A 16,042-nucleotide genomic window follows, 5' to 3' on the forward strand; every position below is an offset into this window, starting at 1 on the left:
CCATTGCCTTTCTCTTGGACTACTTAGTGTACTCTCCATATCTACTCCAACCTTTCCTACCTGTTCTTTATATATTAACCAGCAACTAATTTCAAATCCCATGTCTTAAAAGTAAAAGTAATCTAATAATGTCTGTTTCTAGTGAAGCAGAAGAGGATGTCACAATCTTATGGAGGAAGGCTGAGTCTAAAGTAAAATAGTTTTAGTTGATTCTTGAAGGATGAATAATATACATGATGGAGATGGGTAGTAAAGGGAATATTTGAGGCTGAAAAGCAGCATGTGCACATACTGTAGAGACAGGTAGGCTAGAAAAAACATAGGTATTGCAGTCCTGAATCTCAGTTGCATTTGTAGGAAACACACACACACACACACACACACACACACACACACACACACACACACACACACACCCCAGACTGGAAAAATGTAAAGTACCAATTAAGGAAATCCTTGTGTTATGTTATAGAAGTTTCCCTTTTCCTTATATTATATTAGCAGATAACAAATATTTGAAAGGAATGGAAATAATATTTAATTTTTGTTTAGGAAGAGGTAATCATTCTAGTAGCAGAGAAATACACTATTAAGGGAAATTAATTCAGAGGTAAAAGCTCCAGCTCAAGAGATATTACTGTGTTTTAATAAGGACTATAAATACCTTGATGTAAAACATTTCTGTTGTCCTGAAGAAGGAGTTTGTATTTAGGAGCTATGGAGAAGAGGGCTCGGAATAATGTGGTACAGGGTCAGTGTACACAGAGATGGGGAATTATGATGGGTTGAAGAAAACTGAATGGATTCCCCACTTCTTTGGTTTGGAAAATATGGTTGGAGAATGATAACACTGGCCAAAATAAAGTACAGGAGAAAAACTGCCTAATTTGATTAACATAGAAAAAAGGGTTTTAAACCTAGTTTAAAATATACTATACTGAGATGTGTGAATTCCTTCTTACCTCCAACATGTAGCTAGAATATAGTTTACACTAGCGCATGGGAACTGGGAAAAAAATTTCGATTCAGAGATGATACGGGATTACAGAAGCTTTGTGTGGGGTGGGGTTATCTATAAAAATTGCAGATAGGATATTCAAAGAAGATGGTTAGACAGGCAAGACATTAGAGATAACTGCGCTTCAGGAGCAAGCAGCATGGAATGTTTTATACTATTATTCTTTAATTTTCCCTTGGCATTTTTTCTATTTGACAAATTGTTTATTAAATGTTAACATATTTTTAAATATGGGTGAGGGGTACCAGGATTCAAACTCAGGGCATGCCAGGCAGGTGCTGTGCCAATGAGCTACATCTCTGGCCCTAAATTTTAAAATCATTATGGGTTTTGTTATCTCTTACAGAAGCCTAGACTCTCAGAATTCAGGGAGTGGGAAAGTGGCAATAGTGAATTTGGGTATCTGGTCAACCAAAAGTATCTGCCACTCAACTTCTGATTCTTCAGTGGCTGCCAGGAGGATCACCCCTCCACTGGAACCAGCCTGCTCCATGGCCAAAGCAAGAGCATTGACAGTGAATTGTAAACACGCTTCCTTGGTCGTGCCTTTCCAACAGGTTGCATGAACATAGCCACAGATATGACAAAGGACTGCCTCACCGTCATACCTCACATAGGGACTGAGTAGACCTGTCCTCCTTTTTGAAGGGTCCGGCCTGCAGCAATGATCCTGCCATCAGATCTTCCCAGGATCCTCAACACATCTTCCTAAATAGGCTGGCTGCGGTGAGTACCAGAGGAGGCTTGTTCAACTCAATGCTGTAGAAACCAAGCTGATAAGTGGCAGCGTCTGCTCCTGCCTGGGTATCAGCTGCTGAATCTGAGCAGCAGCAGAAACTGCAGTCAGGAATGGGAGTCAGCTGGATGTTCCGGAGTGCGCCCCTAGGACCACCACCCGTCAAACAGCACAGCCATAATCAACCTCCCTCTGGAGGCTTCTAGGTTTTCCCGGTGTGGGGTGCTGGCCTCTGGCCCCCCCAGCAGGGTCCAGGAACTGCTCCTCCAGCAGTTATCAAGGTAGCTGCCACCTTTATTTTCAAGCCCCCTTGGCATTCTTTTAAACATTTGACCTTTATTTTTTAAATTATTATTATTTTAATGACTTGTATTGGTACATTTAAGGTATACAATGTAGTGACATTCACCACTGGAAATTTGCACCTTTGCATGGTACATCTTGGTTCTTATTTTTTCCCAGTTACCCTGCGCACCCTTCAACTCCTCCACCCCTTTCTAGTTACAAAGTTACAAGGATTTTTGTTTCATTTTTTCCTTTTTCTCGTGTTAATTCCATTCCCATCTCTCTTTTCTCCTGCCCCTTCCACTTTGCACCTTCTCTTCTTATCTCGAATTCCCTTGTTTACACTTTCAGTTTCTCACACTAGAGAAACTATTTGGCATGTGTATATATATATATAGTCTCTGTCCATTGGAACCCCGGAAAGGGGTGTGGTGTGTGTGTGTGTGTGTGTGTGTGTGTGTGTGTGTGTGTCCTATTTATTTCACTTAAGAGTATGTCCTCAATGTGCATCCATTTAGCTATAAATGTCCCTACTTTCTCCTTCTTTATGGCTGAGTGGCGCTCCATTTTATTTATTTATTTATTTTTTGCACCGGGGATCGAATCCAGGTCCTTGTGCTTGCGAGGCAGGCAGCGGAACCACTGAGCTAATGCCCCAGCCCAGTGCTCCATTTTATTAAAATACACACACACACACACACACACACACACACATTTTCAGTAAACAGACATTTCTCAAAGAAGTAAAAGCAGCAAATAAATATATGAAAAAATGTTCAGCATCACTGTTCATTCGAGAGATGCAGATGAAAACAACACTGAGATTCCACCTCACCCCACAAAGAATGACTGCTATCAAGAAATCACACAATAACAAATGTTGGAGGGTTTGTGGGGGAGAAAGGAACCCTTCTCCACTGTTGGTGGGAGTGCAGACTGGTGCAACAACTGTTGAAATCCATATGGAGATACCTCAAAGAGCTAGGACTAGAGGTTCTCTTTGACCCAGCTATCCCCCTGCTGGTTATCTTTCCAAAGAATTTAAAAAATCACACCACAGTGATATATGTGCACCCATGTTTATAGTGCCACAGTTCATAGTAGCTAAAACTTGGAAACAACCCAAATGCCCATCAACTGGAGACTGGATAAAGAAGATGTGTGTGTGTGTGTGTGTCTGTGTCTGTGTCTGTCTGTTTAATGGAGTACTACTCAGCCATAAGGAAAGAGAAACTAGAGACATGTATAGCTAAATGCATGCACATTGAGGCTATACTCAAGTGAAATAAGTAGGACACACTTTAGTAAAATCCAAATAGTTTCTCTGGTATGAAAAACTAAAAGTGTAAATAAGATTCAAATGGTATAATTGATGATGTGAAATGGGAAGAAAATGGCTAAAGGCCAAGTGGGAAGGGAAGGGGAAAGGAAATAAGGGAAAGAAAAAATGTGAAAAAATGGAAATAAAATCTTTTCAATAGGGAAGGTTGAAGTGGATGAAAGGAGGGCAAGGGTGTGGGGGAAAAACAAGAACCAAGACATATCATGTACAGGTACAAGATTCTGATAATAAATGTAACTGTGTTGTTTAATTTAAATGTACCAATATACTTAGTGGAAAAATGAAATTTTTATTATAGAAGGAAAAAGGAATATGCTGAATGAAAGAAAAATACTGTTCAGTATGGAAAAAATTAGTCAAATATAAAAATATATAAAACTATTTAAAACAAAATATATAGTATAACAATTATTCAGTTGAATATTTCCCATTAATAGTTCACTCCAGAATGGGGCATTTGATATTCCTCCTACGTAAAATTATTCTAGTAGTAGTTTGTCTCTTACATTATTTCAATCTCATTTCAAAATGTTTTTATACATTAATAATTATAGATTTGCAATTAAGACTTTCTACCATCTGTCGACTATAGAAAATAACAATTCCAATTAAACCTACATTTTCTCTATTCTCAAAATGATAATTCTAGTTGAACTATACAATACACAGATAATTAGCTATTTTACATTTAGAGCTATAAATTATGTTGTTTGTTTAGCTGATTTATAATTCAATAAATGTATTTTCCTTGATGTTGTAATAGCTTTCAACCTTTCCTTCAGACTTCAAATATAGAGTAATACATATTCGTAGAATTGTAATTCCTTAGAACATATGAAGATATATTTTATAGTGATGATTTTTTTTTTCTGACCTGGAACTTACTATGTAGTCCAGGCTAGTCTAGAACTCAACAGCGATCCTCCTAATTCAGCCTCCCCAGTGCTGGGATTACAGGTGTGCGCCACCACACCTGGCTATAGTGATGATTTTAAAGAACAGATGAAATTTGTCAAGTCATACTTGATGTCTTCTCAAAACAATCAAAAGATTTACTGGTTCTATATGTGATAATATGCATGGAACACTTTATATAATTTGGAGGCAAGATTTTTTCAGAAGAAAAACCATAGCAATGAATATCTCAAGTAAATGTTTTAATCTTTGTACTTAACTCATAACTCTTTTTCTTCTTTCACAAGCGATTGTATAGTTAATAAGCAATTATGAAGTATTTGAGAAAATATTTTGTGATTGATCATTCAGATAACTTTAACTTTGATAGTTTCGTAAACACAAAGACCCTTTGACAACGAAACAAAGGCATTGGCACTATATATAGAAATAAGACAAATAATAGCTGAAAAAATATGTAAGGTGTCACTTTAATTCCAATCATCTGAGATAAAAAGAGTAAAGTAAAAGCACAGGAACAAGCATTTAGTTTAGAAAAAGTTTCCCAACAATACAAAAAATGAGTAAGTTGGATACTATAAATATTATCTGTAAATGTGCAAAGAATGTGAAATTGATCTTTGGTCATCTGATTAGAAAAGATAGATCTGGAAAGGCAATGTTGAATAAGTACCATTTTCATGTGAGTTAGCACCAATTCAGCTCCTCTGTTAGTGTAGTTCACTGCCTTTCAAAATTCTAGTCTTCAGCCGGGAGTGGTGGCGCATGCCTGTAATCCCAGCACTCGGGAGGCTGAGGCAGGAGGATCGCTGAGACTTCAAGACCAGCCTGGGATATACAGTGAGTTCCAGAGCAGTCTGAACTACACAGTGAGAACCTGTCTCAAAAAACCAAAACCAAACACAACAACAAAAACCCCCACAAAATTCTAGTCTCTTCAAGATACAAGTGGAAAACCATCACCTGGGTGATTCTGTACTATTTTTTCACACACCCTCATTCAGACAAAATTAACTGCTCTTCAGTAGTTTTGTAAATGTTTATACAGTTGACTAGCATAAATGCATTAAATCAGTTCTGTTTATGACTATTAGCTCAAGTGGACTTTTCCACAGTCAGCAAATTGGCTATTCATTTATGTTTCCTTTAAATTTACTTAATGACTAAAAGTTAATCTGCACTTTGTGTGATAAAAATGATATTATTATATATACATAATTAAATCCAGTTAATTATCATATTTTTCACCTAAAAATTTTTGTGGTAGTACCATTTTTTTATACTTAAAAATCTTTTTTAAATTTATTTTTTGTTGAGTTTATTGGTACAGTTTAGGTATACAGTACAGTTACATTCATCACTGGGATCTTGTACCTTTACATGACAGGTCTTGGTTCTCATTTTTTCCGCTTGCCCGTGCCCTCCCTTCACGCCCTCCTCCCCTCCCCATTTACAAACACTTTATTTTCATTTTTTCATTTTGTCATATTTTTTTTCTTTTCCCTTATTCCCTTTCCCCTACCCTTCCCATTTTCCCTACACCTTTAGCCCTTTTCTTCCTATTTCACATTGCCAATTATACCATTAGGATCTTATGTACTATTATAATTTTCCACACAAGAGAAATTATTTGGTATTTACACATGTGTGATTTATTTATTTCACTTAGGAGTATATCCTCAAACTGTATCCATTTTCCTATGAATGAATCTAATTTCTCATTGTTTATGGCTGAGTAGTATTGTGGTAGTAACATTTAAAACTTATTTTTAATGGCTTTTATTTGTGTATTACATTATTAACTATAGTCACCACACTATATAATGAATCTCAAAAGACTTAATTCCTTCCGTGTAAGTGAAACTTTACCCACTGGTCATTTTTCCCCATTTCTGCATACACTAGATTCAAGGAACAACTGTTCTACTTTATGCATTCACGAATTCCAATGATTTAGATTCCATATGTGGCATTTGTGATGTTTTTCCTTTTACAACTGATTCACAAAGACATTGTTGACCAGCAATGTCATTAACATCATTATTATTATTATTTATTTATTTTTTGGTAGTGGGGATCGAACTTGGGACCTTGTGCTTGGGAGGCAGGCAGCAGAACCCTGGAGCTAAATCCCCAGCCCTAACAACACTCATTTTAATGTATTTCAGCTTCATTTATGTTGTAACCAAACTTCCTTCTTTATAAAGCTAAATAGTATTCCATTACACATCACATCTACACATTACATATGTGAATAAATATGTACACATATATCATTTTCATGACCTATCTATCCACTGGTAGAAAATTAGGTTGATTTTACAATTTGTCTATTGTGAATAAGACTGCAATGAACACAGCAACATCACTGGATGAAAAACACCTTGTAGATGAGTAAAGCAGGGTACAACCCTTTGAGACTTTATATTCTTGTGGACTCCGCTTGCAGACATGGAGCTACGGGACTTAGTATTTGTACTGATAGGTTTTGATCTTGCTTTGGTTTAATTCTTTCCTTTCCCCCTTGTCCCTCCCTTGTGGAACAGCAATGCTTACTCTGTGTTATTGAACCTTGGGATTTTATAACTTTTGTTTGAATTTTAGAGTAAATTTGCCTTGGATTCCAGAAGCGACTTGGACTTATTTTGTGGTACCTTGGTTCAAGAACATAATTCGTTCCATGATTCTGGGGAAGGTGGCAGCTCTTGTGTTGGTGGGGGGAAGACAGCCAAAGTCATGCTCATCCCCAACGTGGAGGTCCTGGCCAGAAGCCAAACGTTACAGGATGCTTTCATTCACTAACCTAATTGCTTGAAAACACTAGTGTACATGAGCCAAAGCATTATTGTACTTCTAAAAAATGCTGGAACTGTGGAGACTCTGGAGAAGGGATTATTGAATTCTCCACTTTGTGTGGGATAGTGCACGGTGTTAGATGGAATAATAGACTTGCTGTGGTCTTTGTTCAGAGGGTAAAAATAGTTTAAGGAGTTGTGTGACAGGAGGAGGATTGTAGACATATAATGTCACTTCACTGGTTAGGAAGCAACTAGCGGGTCATAAACCGTAGTCCTTGGTGCCTCCCTGCGGGTCACGGATGTGCGACCTTGAACAGTATTTGTGGTTGCCACATACTAGCCAGTTTTTCCGACACTGCTCGCCTGCCCTGCTGCCTCACTGCCATGGTCTAAGCAGCTTTGCCTCCTAACACCTTTCTTCCACAGGCTTCTGCACTGGAGACACCTGAGCGTGGATGGGAATCACAAGCCAGGTTGACTTTTTTTACATGGCAGGTATTTTGCGCTGTGTCCAATGATGAGAAAGCTACCTAATATATTTGGTTATCATTAAATGTATTATGACTGTCATTTTTTAAAAGCTTTACGTGTTCTCCTATACCGTTACTGATTTTCTGCCTAAATTTTGTATCTATAATTGTAAGATAGATTTGATATCTCTGATTATAATTATAGACTTGTAATTATAGAAACTGTCAATTTCTATAGTTATAGAAATATTGTATGTCTCCTCGAGGTATTACCAGATTTTGCTTCAAATAGTTTGAGATTCACTTGTTGTATTCTTAATGGTTTAGTACTGTTGTGTACTCCTGATAAATTCACTGTCTTTCCATTATGTGTACACACTCTGTCATTACATGCATGTTATTACACAGCATACTGTGTATCTTTATCGATGCTTGTTGATCTGATGTCGTTTTGTATCAGTGATAGTATATAATGCACATCATAATGCATATAAGATGGTATATTAATGTATCATGGCATATCTTTTCTCATTTTATGTTTTGAATACTTGTTTTTATTTAAAGTATTTTTAAATTGCTGTACAGATTATTTTAGTATAACGATTTCATTAGAAATGGATAAGGAGGCTTTATTGTGACAGTCTCAACCTCATTTATTTATCTGAAGATTTCTTAAACTTCTATTAGCTTGTTTGCCTTATGTAATGATTGTATCCATTGTGAAGGTTGATATATTACATAACAATTCTTCTTACTTCCTCTTCACCTCTCCTCCATCCACGTGTCTCTTGGTTTCCTTCCAACTTGAGAACAATCTTATTTTATTTCATTTTATTTTTTATTTTTTTAGTACCTGGGATTGAACTTGTGTCCTTGCGCTTGCAAGGCAGGCCACCGAACCACTGATCTAAATCCCCGGCCCTAGAACAATCTTATTTTAAAAGAAGCTTATATTTGAGTCTTTGTTTATACCCCAAATGACAATGTTTGCTTCTTATTCAGAGTGTTTCAATCATTTCTGTCAAATACGAGTATTGACATGGGCATATAAATATATGAATGAGATACATTCATTTTTTAAAAATTACTGCCTGTTTGCAGTACATAATGCTTATGTTCCTTGTGTGGTGTTGCGCACATACATGACGCGTCCTAACTCCTCTTTTCACCTCCTTTCCCTCCCTCTTTTCTTCTCCCTCCATCTCTCACACCCCTTCCTAGCTGAGAAAGAGCTAGCTCACTCCTTCGTATTACCTATCTTTCATTTTGCCCTTTATTTATACCCTGGGCTTCTCATATAAGAGAAACCATGCAATATGCAAGCTTGTGTGTCTGATTTCTTTCACTGGAAATTAGGCTCTCAAGGTGCATCCATTTGTTCTTGCTATCTCTTCTCTCTCGTTGTTCTAATTTTGATCAATTGTGTATATTTTATAATTGTTTTTATCTCTACTGATGGATTGCTAGCTATAAATCTTACTAGTTTCTTTCATCTTCGCCTTTGGACGTACAGAATAACAATTAACTTAAATTCCTTCACGCAATGTGATACTACTCCAAATATTGTTTTACAACCTTAAGAAAAGGATACTTCCATGCTCCCCTCCAGTCATTGCACTGTTTTCACAGTTTACTCTTACTCGTGTTTCAGACCGACAATAGTTTAACTATTCAACTACATTTTAAATAGATTTAAGAAGTGGAAACCAGTTGGATACTTAAGAAACGATAAGCTGAGATGAAGTGCCCTAGTTCAGGAAATGAGGCAAAAATGAAGGGTAGGTGGAAAACTTTTTCCATTTTCACATTTTGTTCTATGCAACCTCTCGAGACTGGGTGAGGGCCCTTCACCTCGGGGAAGGCAGTCTGCTACCTCACTTTACTGCTGCAGGTCTTAATCCCATCAAGGATCCTCAGGGACTCATGCAGAATAACGTTTCGCTGAATATCTGTTCCGCCAACTGGACAAATAGTGAATCAGTGTAGATGCTCTGTTCATTTGTACTGATCCAGAACTGAATCGATCCTCATTTCCTTCTAAGGATATTTTAAAAACATTTATGCTTAAGGATAAATGAAGAACTTTTAGAGATTATATTTTTGCTTTTCTGTATGTGAAAATTCACTGGATGGCTCAAATAGTTTAATTAGAATTGACAGGCGATGAATTTGAATGTGTATGATTCAATCAGACCAATATACAAAAATGATTAAATTAAAATAGAGCCTCAGAGACCTGTGGGAAAATATCAAATGACTCAATATACATGAAATTAAATTTTAGAAATAGATGAGAACAAGGTTGAAGCATAAAACTCTTTAAATACATAATGTTCAAAATTTTCCAAATTTGATGAAGAAGAAAAGTTTACAGACTGAATAAGCTTAGTGCGTAAGGACAAGAAAAGTTTCATTCAAAGAAAACCACATACAGATGCATCACAGCTAAATTACTAAAAAGGCATACATGGTCTCTATCTCTCACTCTATTAAAAAATGAATCTATAATTGATCAAACCCCTAAATGTGATTCCTGAAACTATGAAACTTCTAGGAGAAAACATAGAGACAATACTTTGAGATATCGATAAAGATAAAGATTCTGAAACAAAAGCTAAAGGGATTGTATTAACCTTTGCATTAAACTAGGAAGCTTTTGGGCAGCAAAGAAAACAATAAACAGAGTGAATAGAAAATCTACAGAATGGGAGAAAATATCTGTAAACTATTCTGAAAAGGATTAATATATGGGGAATTTAAAACAGAAAGAAAACCTTAATTTAATCCAATAAAAATTAGCAAAAGACATCAGTAGCTATTCCTCGAGAGAAGAAAATTCAAATGGTCAACACAACAATAAAAAATTTACTCCATTTCCTTAACTGTTATGGAAATACAAACCCAAACTATTTTTGGTAATGGCTATTATTCAAAACACTAGAAATGTTAGCAGGCTATCTTGAAGAGGTGACTCTCATACACTGCTAGCATGAATGTAAGTTGTTATAACCACTATAGAAAACAGTATGGAGGTTTTTCAAAACTTGAAAAAGTGAACTTTCATCTAATCAAACTGTACCACTTCCGACTATATCTCAAGAAAATATTACCAGTACTGTATATAAAAACACACCTGTGAGTGTGTGTTTATTGCTGTAGTATTTACACTATCTAACAGAATCAAACTAGATGCCACCAGGGAACAAACAAAGAAATTCTGACAGGGAGTGTTATGCAGCTGTATAAAGAAGGACGATATCCTGCCATTTGCAGCAAACTGGACCTTGAGCTGGAAGGCATTATGCTAAATAAAATAAGTCATTCGAGCAAGAAGGAAAACACCACACAATTGTCTCACAAGAAGATGTTTGCAAAACCTGTATCAGAATGTTTCATAATGATTACTAGAGACCAGGTAGGATGGAAGAGACAGGAAGTAGAGGTGGGGTAACAGATAAGCAAACACAGAACTAGCAGTCAAACTCCAGAGTTCCATTGCACCGGGGGACTATAGTTCACAATAACCGATTACATATTTTATGAGCAATTAGAAGAGGCAAGTTCAAGAGTTCCAAAGTTAAGGAGGTGGAAACATTAATTACCCTCATTTGATAAGTAATACGGAATATTTCATAGCTGTCCTGAAATGCCACACTACATCCCATAAATATGTATGCTTATGTATAAATCAACATTTTAAAAATGTTTAAGGAGATAGAATTATTATCTACCCTGATATGATCATTATATACATTTACCAAATCATCTGTCAAACTGTATCCCAAAAGTCTGTAGAGTTCAAATAATGAATTTCAAAATAAAATAAGAATTTTAAAACATGCAGGCATGGATTGTTAGTATGCACGAGTAACAGAAGGCAAAGCTATTAAATGACTGCATCGTTACGCTGATGGGAAGATCTGTCCTCCCTGCCTCCCTAATGCCTTTTCAGAGGTCAGTTTGTCAGACAGGAACAATGGAGCAGAAATCCTCTTTAGGCTCTGATATCCTTAAGCCAGATGTGCCTGAGCATCATTAGACACCCATGAAGAGGTCTGTTTCTGTCAAGAGCAGCCCTCCAAGCATGCTTCTTCCTTAAGAAAAGCTGGACACGAGGCAGGTCCAATACTACCAACGTAGTGAACGCAGGCTTCTCGGTGTCCTTCAGAGTCTGAATGCTGCTGAGCTGGCGGGCAGATCCTCAGGCTTTGTGGGAGAAGGTAAGGCAAGAGCAAAAAGCTTTGCAATTTCCCAAGGAAACCTTCTAGCTAGTAGTTTGGTTTTATCTAGTAAAGAGCCAACTAACCTATTTTAAATTCCTAAGGTTTTTTCTAATTCCTTCTCATTTGTAAACACTAAGTTGAAGATTACATGACCAAAAAAATATTTGGAAATTGAAATATATCTGTGGGAGTCTGTATTTATGAAGTAAGACTGGCAGTGAGGTGGAAGGTCTCATCTATTGCTCTAGTTCAGTATCTTGGCCCTATTTCTCCTTTCAAAAATCTATAAATTCCATTTATAAGCCTCTCACTTGTCAAAGGCAACAAATTTGAAAAGTCAAAGGAAAAAAATAAGAAAATAAAACTTTAACAGTTCTGAAGCTTTCTTGAGAACAAGAAAAATGAAATCTCTCAGGAGTGTCAGGGACATTATATAAAAAAGCAAATTATTTTAACAGTGTCTAGACAAAGGAGGAAGAAATTATTAATAAAACTATCTTTAAAATCTAATTTTTGGTGGTAAAATTTCCAAAGGAGCTTTAAGTTGTAATTCATCTTCTCAACATTACATCTCCTTTCTAGCTCCTTTGAGTGGTCAGCAGCTAAAAGATATGTAAATATGCTGCCTTTGAAGTGAATCGTGCATTGTAAGAACTTCAGTCATCTAGTGAAGGGGATGTTTATTAAAGTCAAAAGTGCAATTTATTTTTCTTAGATATCTGAGAGAAAAGGAAAACAAAGGATCCCAAGCTAATTTAAGACGACTGAATTATAATGATATCAAATCCCCCACCCCGCCTGCCCCTTCTGTACTGGGAATCAAACTCAGGGCCTTGCGCTTTCCAGGCAGGCGCGGTGTCACTGATCTAGCCTAGCCCTTCGATGCTTTTGAAAATGTAACTTTTTTGTTCAGTTTTAAAAACGTGTGCTTTGTGTGAGAACAACGTTTAGCTTTTACTTCTTTATCCACTACTTAACCCCCTTCACTTTTCTCTTGCACCCATTCTGACTAGGTATAGTACTTGTCTTAATTACTTTGCTACTGATGGACACAATACCCAACGGCCACAATTTAAAGGTGGAGAAGTTCGTTTTGGCTCAGTTTGTAGAGGCTTCAGTCCATAGTTTGCTGGTTTCAAGGCAGGGAGGAGTGGCAGAAGGACCTGGCCTTACAGAAGAGGGGCAGATCCACACAGTAAAAGGGAAACAGAAGGATCACCACGTGTAGGGGGGAGATGGACACATGTAGGCCACGCCCCGGTGACCACCTCCTCCAATCAGGCTTCTCCTCCCAAATCATATTCCGTTATAAACTCCGCAGTGGACTAATTACCTGAAAAATACCAGGCCCCCATGATCCAGTCACCTCCCCGAAGCCCCATCTAAGATTGCATGAGTCTTTAGGGGACATCTAGATATAAATCATAGTAGTACTCTTTCTAATTCTTACAGAAATTAAAGAAATGATGCCTTTAATTGTTTACCAATGAAAGCTATATAATTTTCAAAGGAATTTGGTTGTTTTCAAACACTCAGTGGACTTATTGTTTTCATTTTTTTTTTGTAACACATTTATTCAAAGACTTACACATTTCTTCAAACAAGTTTCCATGTCCTTAACTATTTTAGGAAACTCCTTCAGTCTGTTCAGTGCTTTTGATTTTTCCTCTTATTTCTAAACTGTCCTTTAGCCCTTTTATTTGTTATCAAATTGCCATCCTTTAAATTTTTATCTATTTTATTCTGTGGGTTCCCTAGTCATCTAAAGCATTCTTTTAATTTTGATATTCCAAGTTAAAAATATTGTTTATAATTTATAAAATTTGTTTATAAATGACCGGTAAACAACAATTCCTCACAAGTTCTTAAACTTTGGGAGATTTTCCAAAACTCCCCACTGAGCATTTCCAATGACAGGTTGTTTCAACTTTTAAAGTTTAACACTTCAATTGGATTGTCATTAGTTGTGTTGATCGTTCCACCAGATTTACTAGAGTGGAAAGGTTGAGATCTACCTTGCCTAGTTACTTCTTTCAAACGTATCATCATGCTGAATTGATCTTTTCAATAACATTTTTCCCTGTACTTTCTCTCATACTCCCATGCTTAACATATGAGCTTAATTATCCTTAGACTATCCTTGGACTATTGCAATAGCCTCTATGCAAACTTGCTAATCTGAAATATATATATTATGCAGAAGCATAAGATTAAATTTTAAGGAACAATCTTATTAAAATCATCTACATTCTAAATACTACATATAGGAGTATCCCATGTCAATTAAGTTTCTTTCTGCTGGAATTCAGGTTGCTCTAAAATCTCTTCCAAAGTTTCCTAAATATTATTGAATATTCGTTTTGCCTAGCGTCATCGTTCCTCCATTCTTTCCAGGTGATAGAGCTCCCTGTTTCAGTTCTATCCCCCAAAGACATTAGAAAGTCCTGGTTGCTTCAAACCAGCAAGCCTCTCTTCTTACCAGTGATTTGCTTGTGAACAAGTGTTAACATTCGGAGAAAGCCTGTTAACGTTAGAGACGAGGGATTTTACTACTAGAAAAGCCACACAGAAAAACATGCAAAGAATCTCAGGCCTGCTGAATACTGTCCTAACTAATTAGGCCCTCTAATATGTGCACTCATCTTAAAATTAGACAGGGGCAGGGCTGGTGGTGGTTAGGGTACATTTTCAACCAGACTGGCTTTGCAATCTGCCCCAGGATGGGTAGAACAGACTTCTAGAAATCTTTGGGCGGGTCATGGAGGCATGGCTTTCGGGCTGGTGTCTGTTCCCTTACGCTTGCGCCTGTGAAAGTCTCCAGTTCTGCTTTTTTGAACTGAGTATCTCTGTTCTGGCACGGCCTGCCACCGTGACGTTTCTGTCCCTGTGGCAGCTGACCACGGGCTGAGGGGAGGGTCATATTACAACTCTCTTCCTTTAAGAGAGTGGGCGTTTGGCATCGTGGCCAAGATGGAAAAGCTGACTCATACAGAGCTTGTCTGAGGACATCCTGATGTGCTGAGAGGTGGAAAATAATCTCAAAAATCACAAATACTGGAAATGGTAAGCCAATGAAATACCTATTTTGGGTATAGATACTCTACCTGTAAATTTATGTAAGAGAATACTGTGCATTTATTAAGCCAACTGAATTTTCTTATACATGAAATGAAAGTAGACTATTAGAAACTTGTTTTATATTACAGTGTTACACAAAAAGTGCAAATGCTTGAGTTTACATTTTTGTATGCACCCTTTATAAGATATTCTGCCTTGGGCAAGCAATTTAGCTCTCTAAGTTTTTTTTTTTTTTAATTCTGAAAATTGGCATAGTAAACTATGTAAATTTTTGAGTCATTATGAAGTTTAAATAACCTAATACTAGGGAAGTACTTAGAATAGTACACAATCCAACGAAGGTGTTCGACAAATAGTAGTTATAATTACATTATCATGGTGTTAGTTTTCTTTAACTTCACCCCACATAGCACAAACTTTGACATGTATGCTTATATCATTGCCATTTTTCAGAAATGTTCTTTCTTAGCATCTCCAATTACATACTTTCTAGCCCCTCCATAAATGCTGTTTAAATACTACCTTGACTGTACATATAAAAGCAAAAAGTAATAAGCAAATAGCTCTTTTCTCTATACTCCTACCATACATCTATTTACATCTCTCTTGGAACTTATTTTATTTCACCTTTTGTTACAGACATTTGTGTAACTCATTTTCCCACTAAAGATACTGAGCTGCTTTTCTGCTTAGGTTATCTGTAGGTACGAGCAAAATCTATAAGTTCAGTGTTTTAAGACAGTTAAGGTGTTTAGTCAGGCAAATTCCCATCAGGGAGCCCACCTCCTCTTGTAGATGAGTCATCTTTATCACGTGCTTCTGTTTTGCGGTAGAGTTGTGGTCTCTTAGCCAAGGAAAGAAAGCAGTGAAGGATGAGGCACACTTCCTCTATGTAGATATGGGATCAGCACACAGGACTTTAAAATTCCCTTGGCACAATTATTACTGGAGCCCCACTTTTTTTGCGGGGGATTGAACTTGAATCCTTGCTCTTGGAGGCATAACCACTGAGCTAATCCCTGGCCCCTGGAGCCCCACTTTCAAGGGCAGATAAAATACAGAACACAAGAAAAAATAGTTAATAAACACTTTTCTATGCCACAGTTTACTTTTCTACTCATTGAATCTCCCTTTAAGTCTTTAGAGACTTTAAACTAGTGACTCTTTTCTAAGAGGT

The 16,042-nt window shown here is 36.9% G+C and overlaps 1 pseudogene; it reads right to left on the reverse strand.

Annotated features, from left to right (window-relative positions):
* Positions 1-1,376: 1,376 nt before the first annotated feature.
* On the reverse strand, positions 1,377-14,707 carry LOC104859149 (annotated as a pseudogene).
* Positions 14,708-16,042: the final 1,335 nt, after the last annotated feature.

Source organism: Fukomys damarensis, unplaced genomic scaffold (genome assembly GCF_012274545.1).
Source record: "Fukomys damarensis isolate Sample0158 unplaced genomic scaffold, DMR_v1.0_HiC HiC_scaffold_5, whole genome shotgun sequence".
NCBI lineage: Eukaryota > Metazoa > Chordata > Mammalia > Rodentia > Bathyergidae > Fukomys > Fukomys damarensis.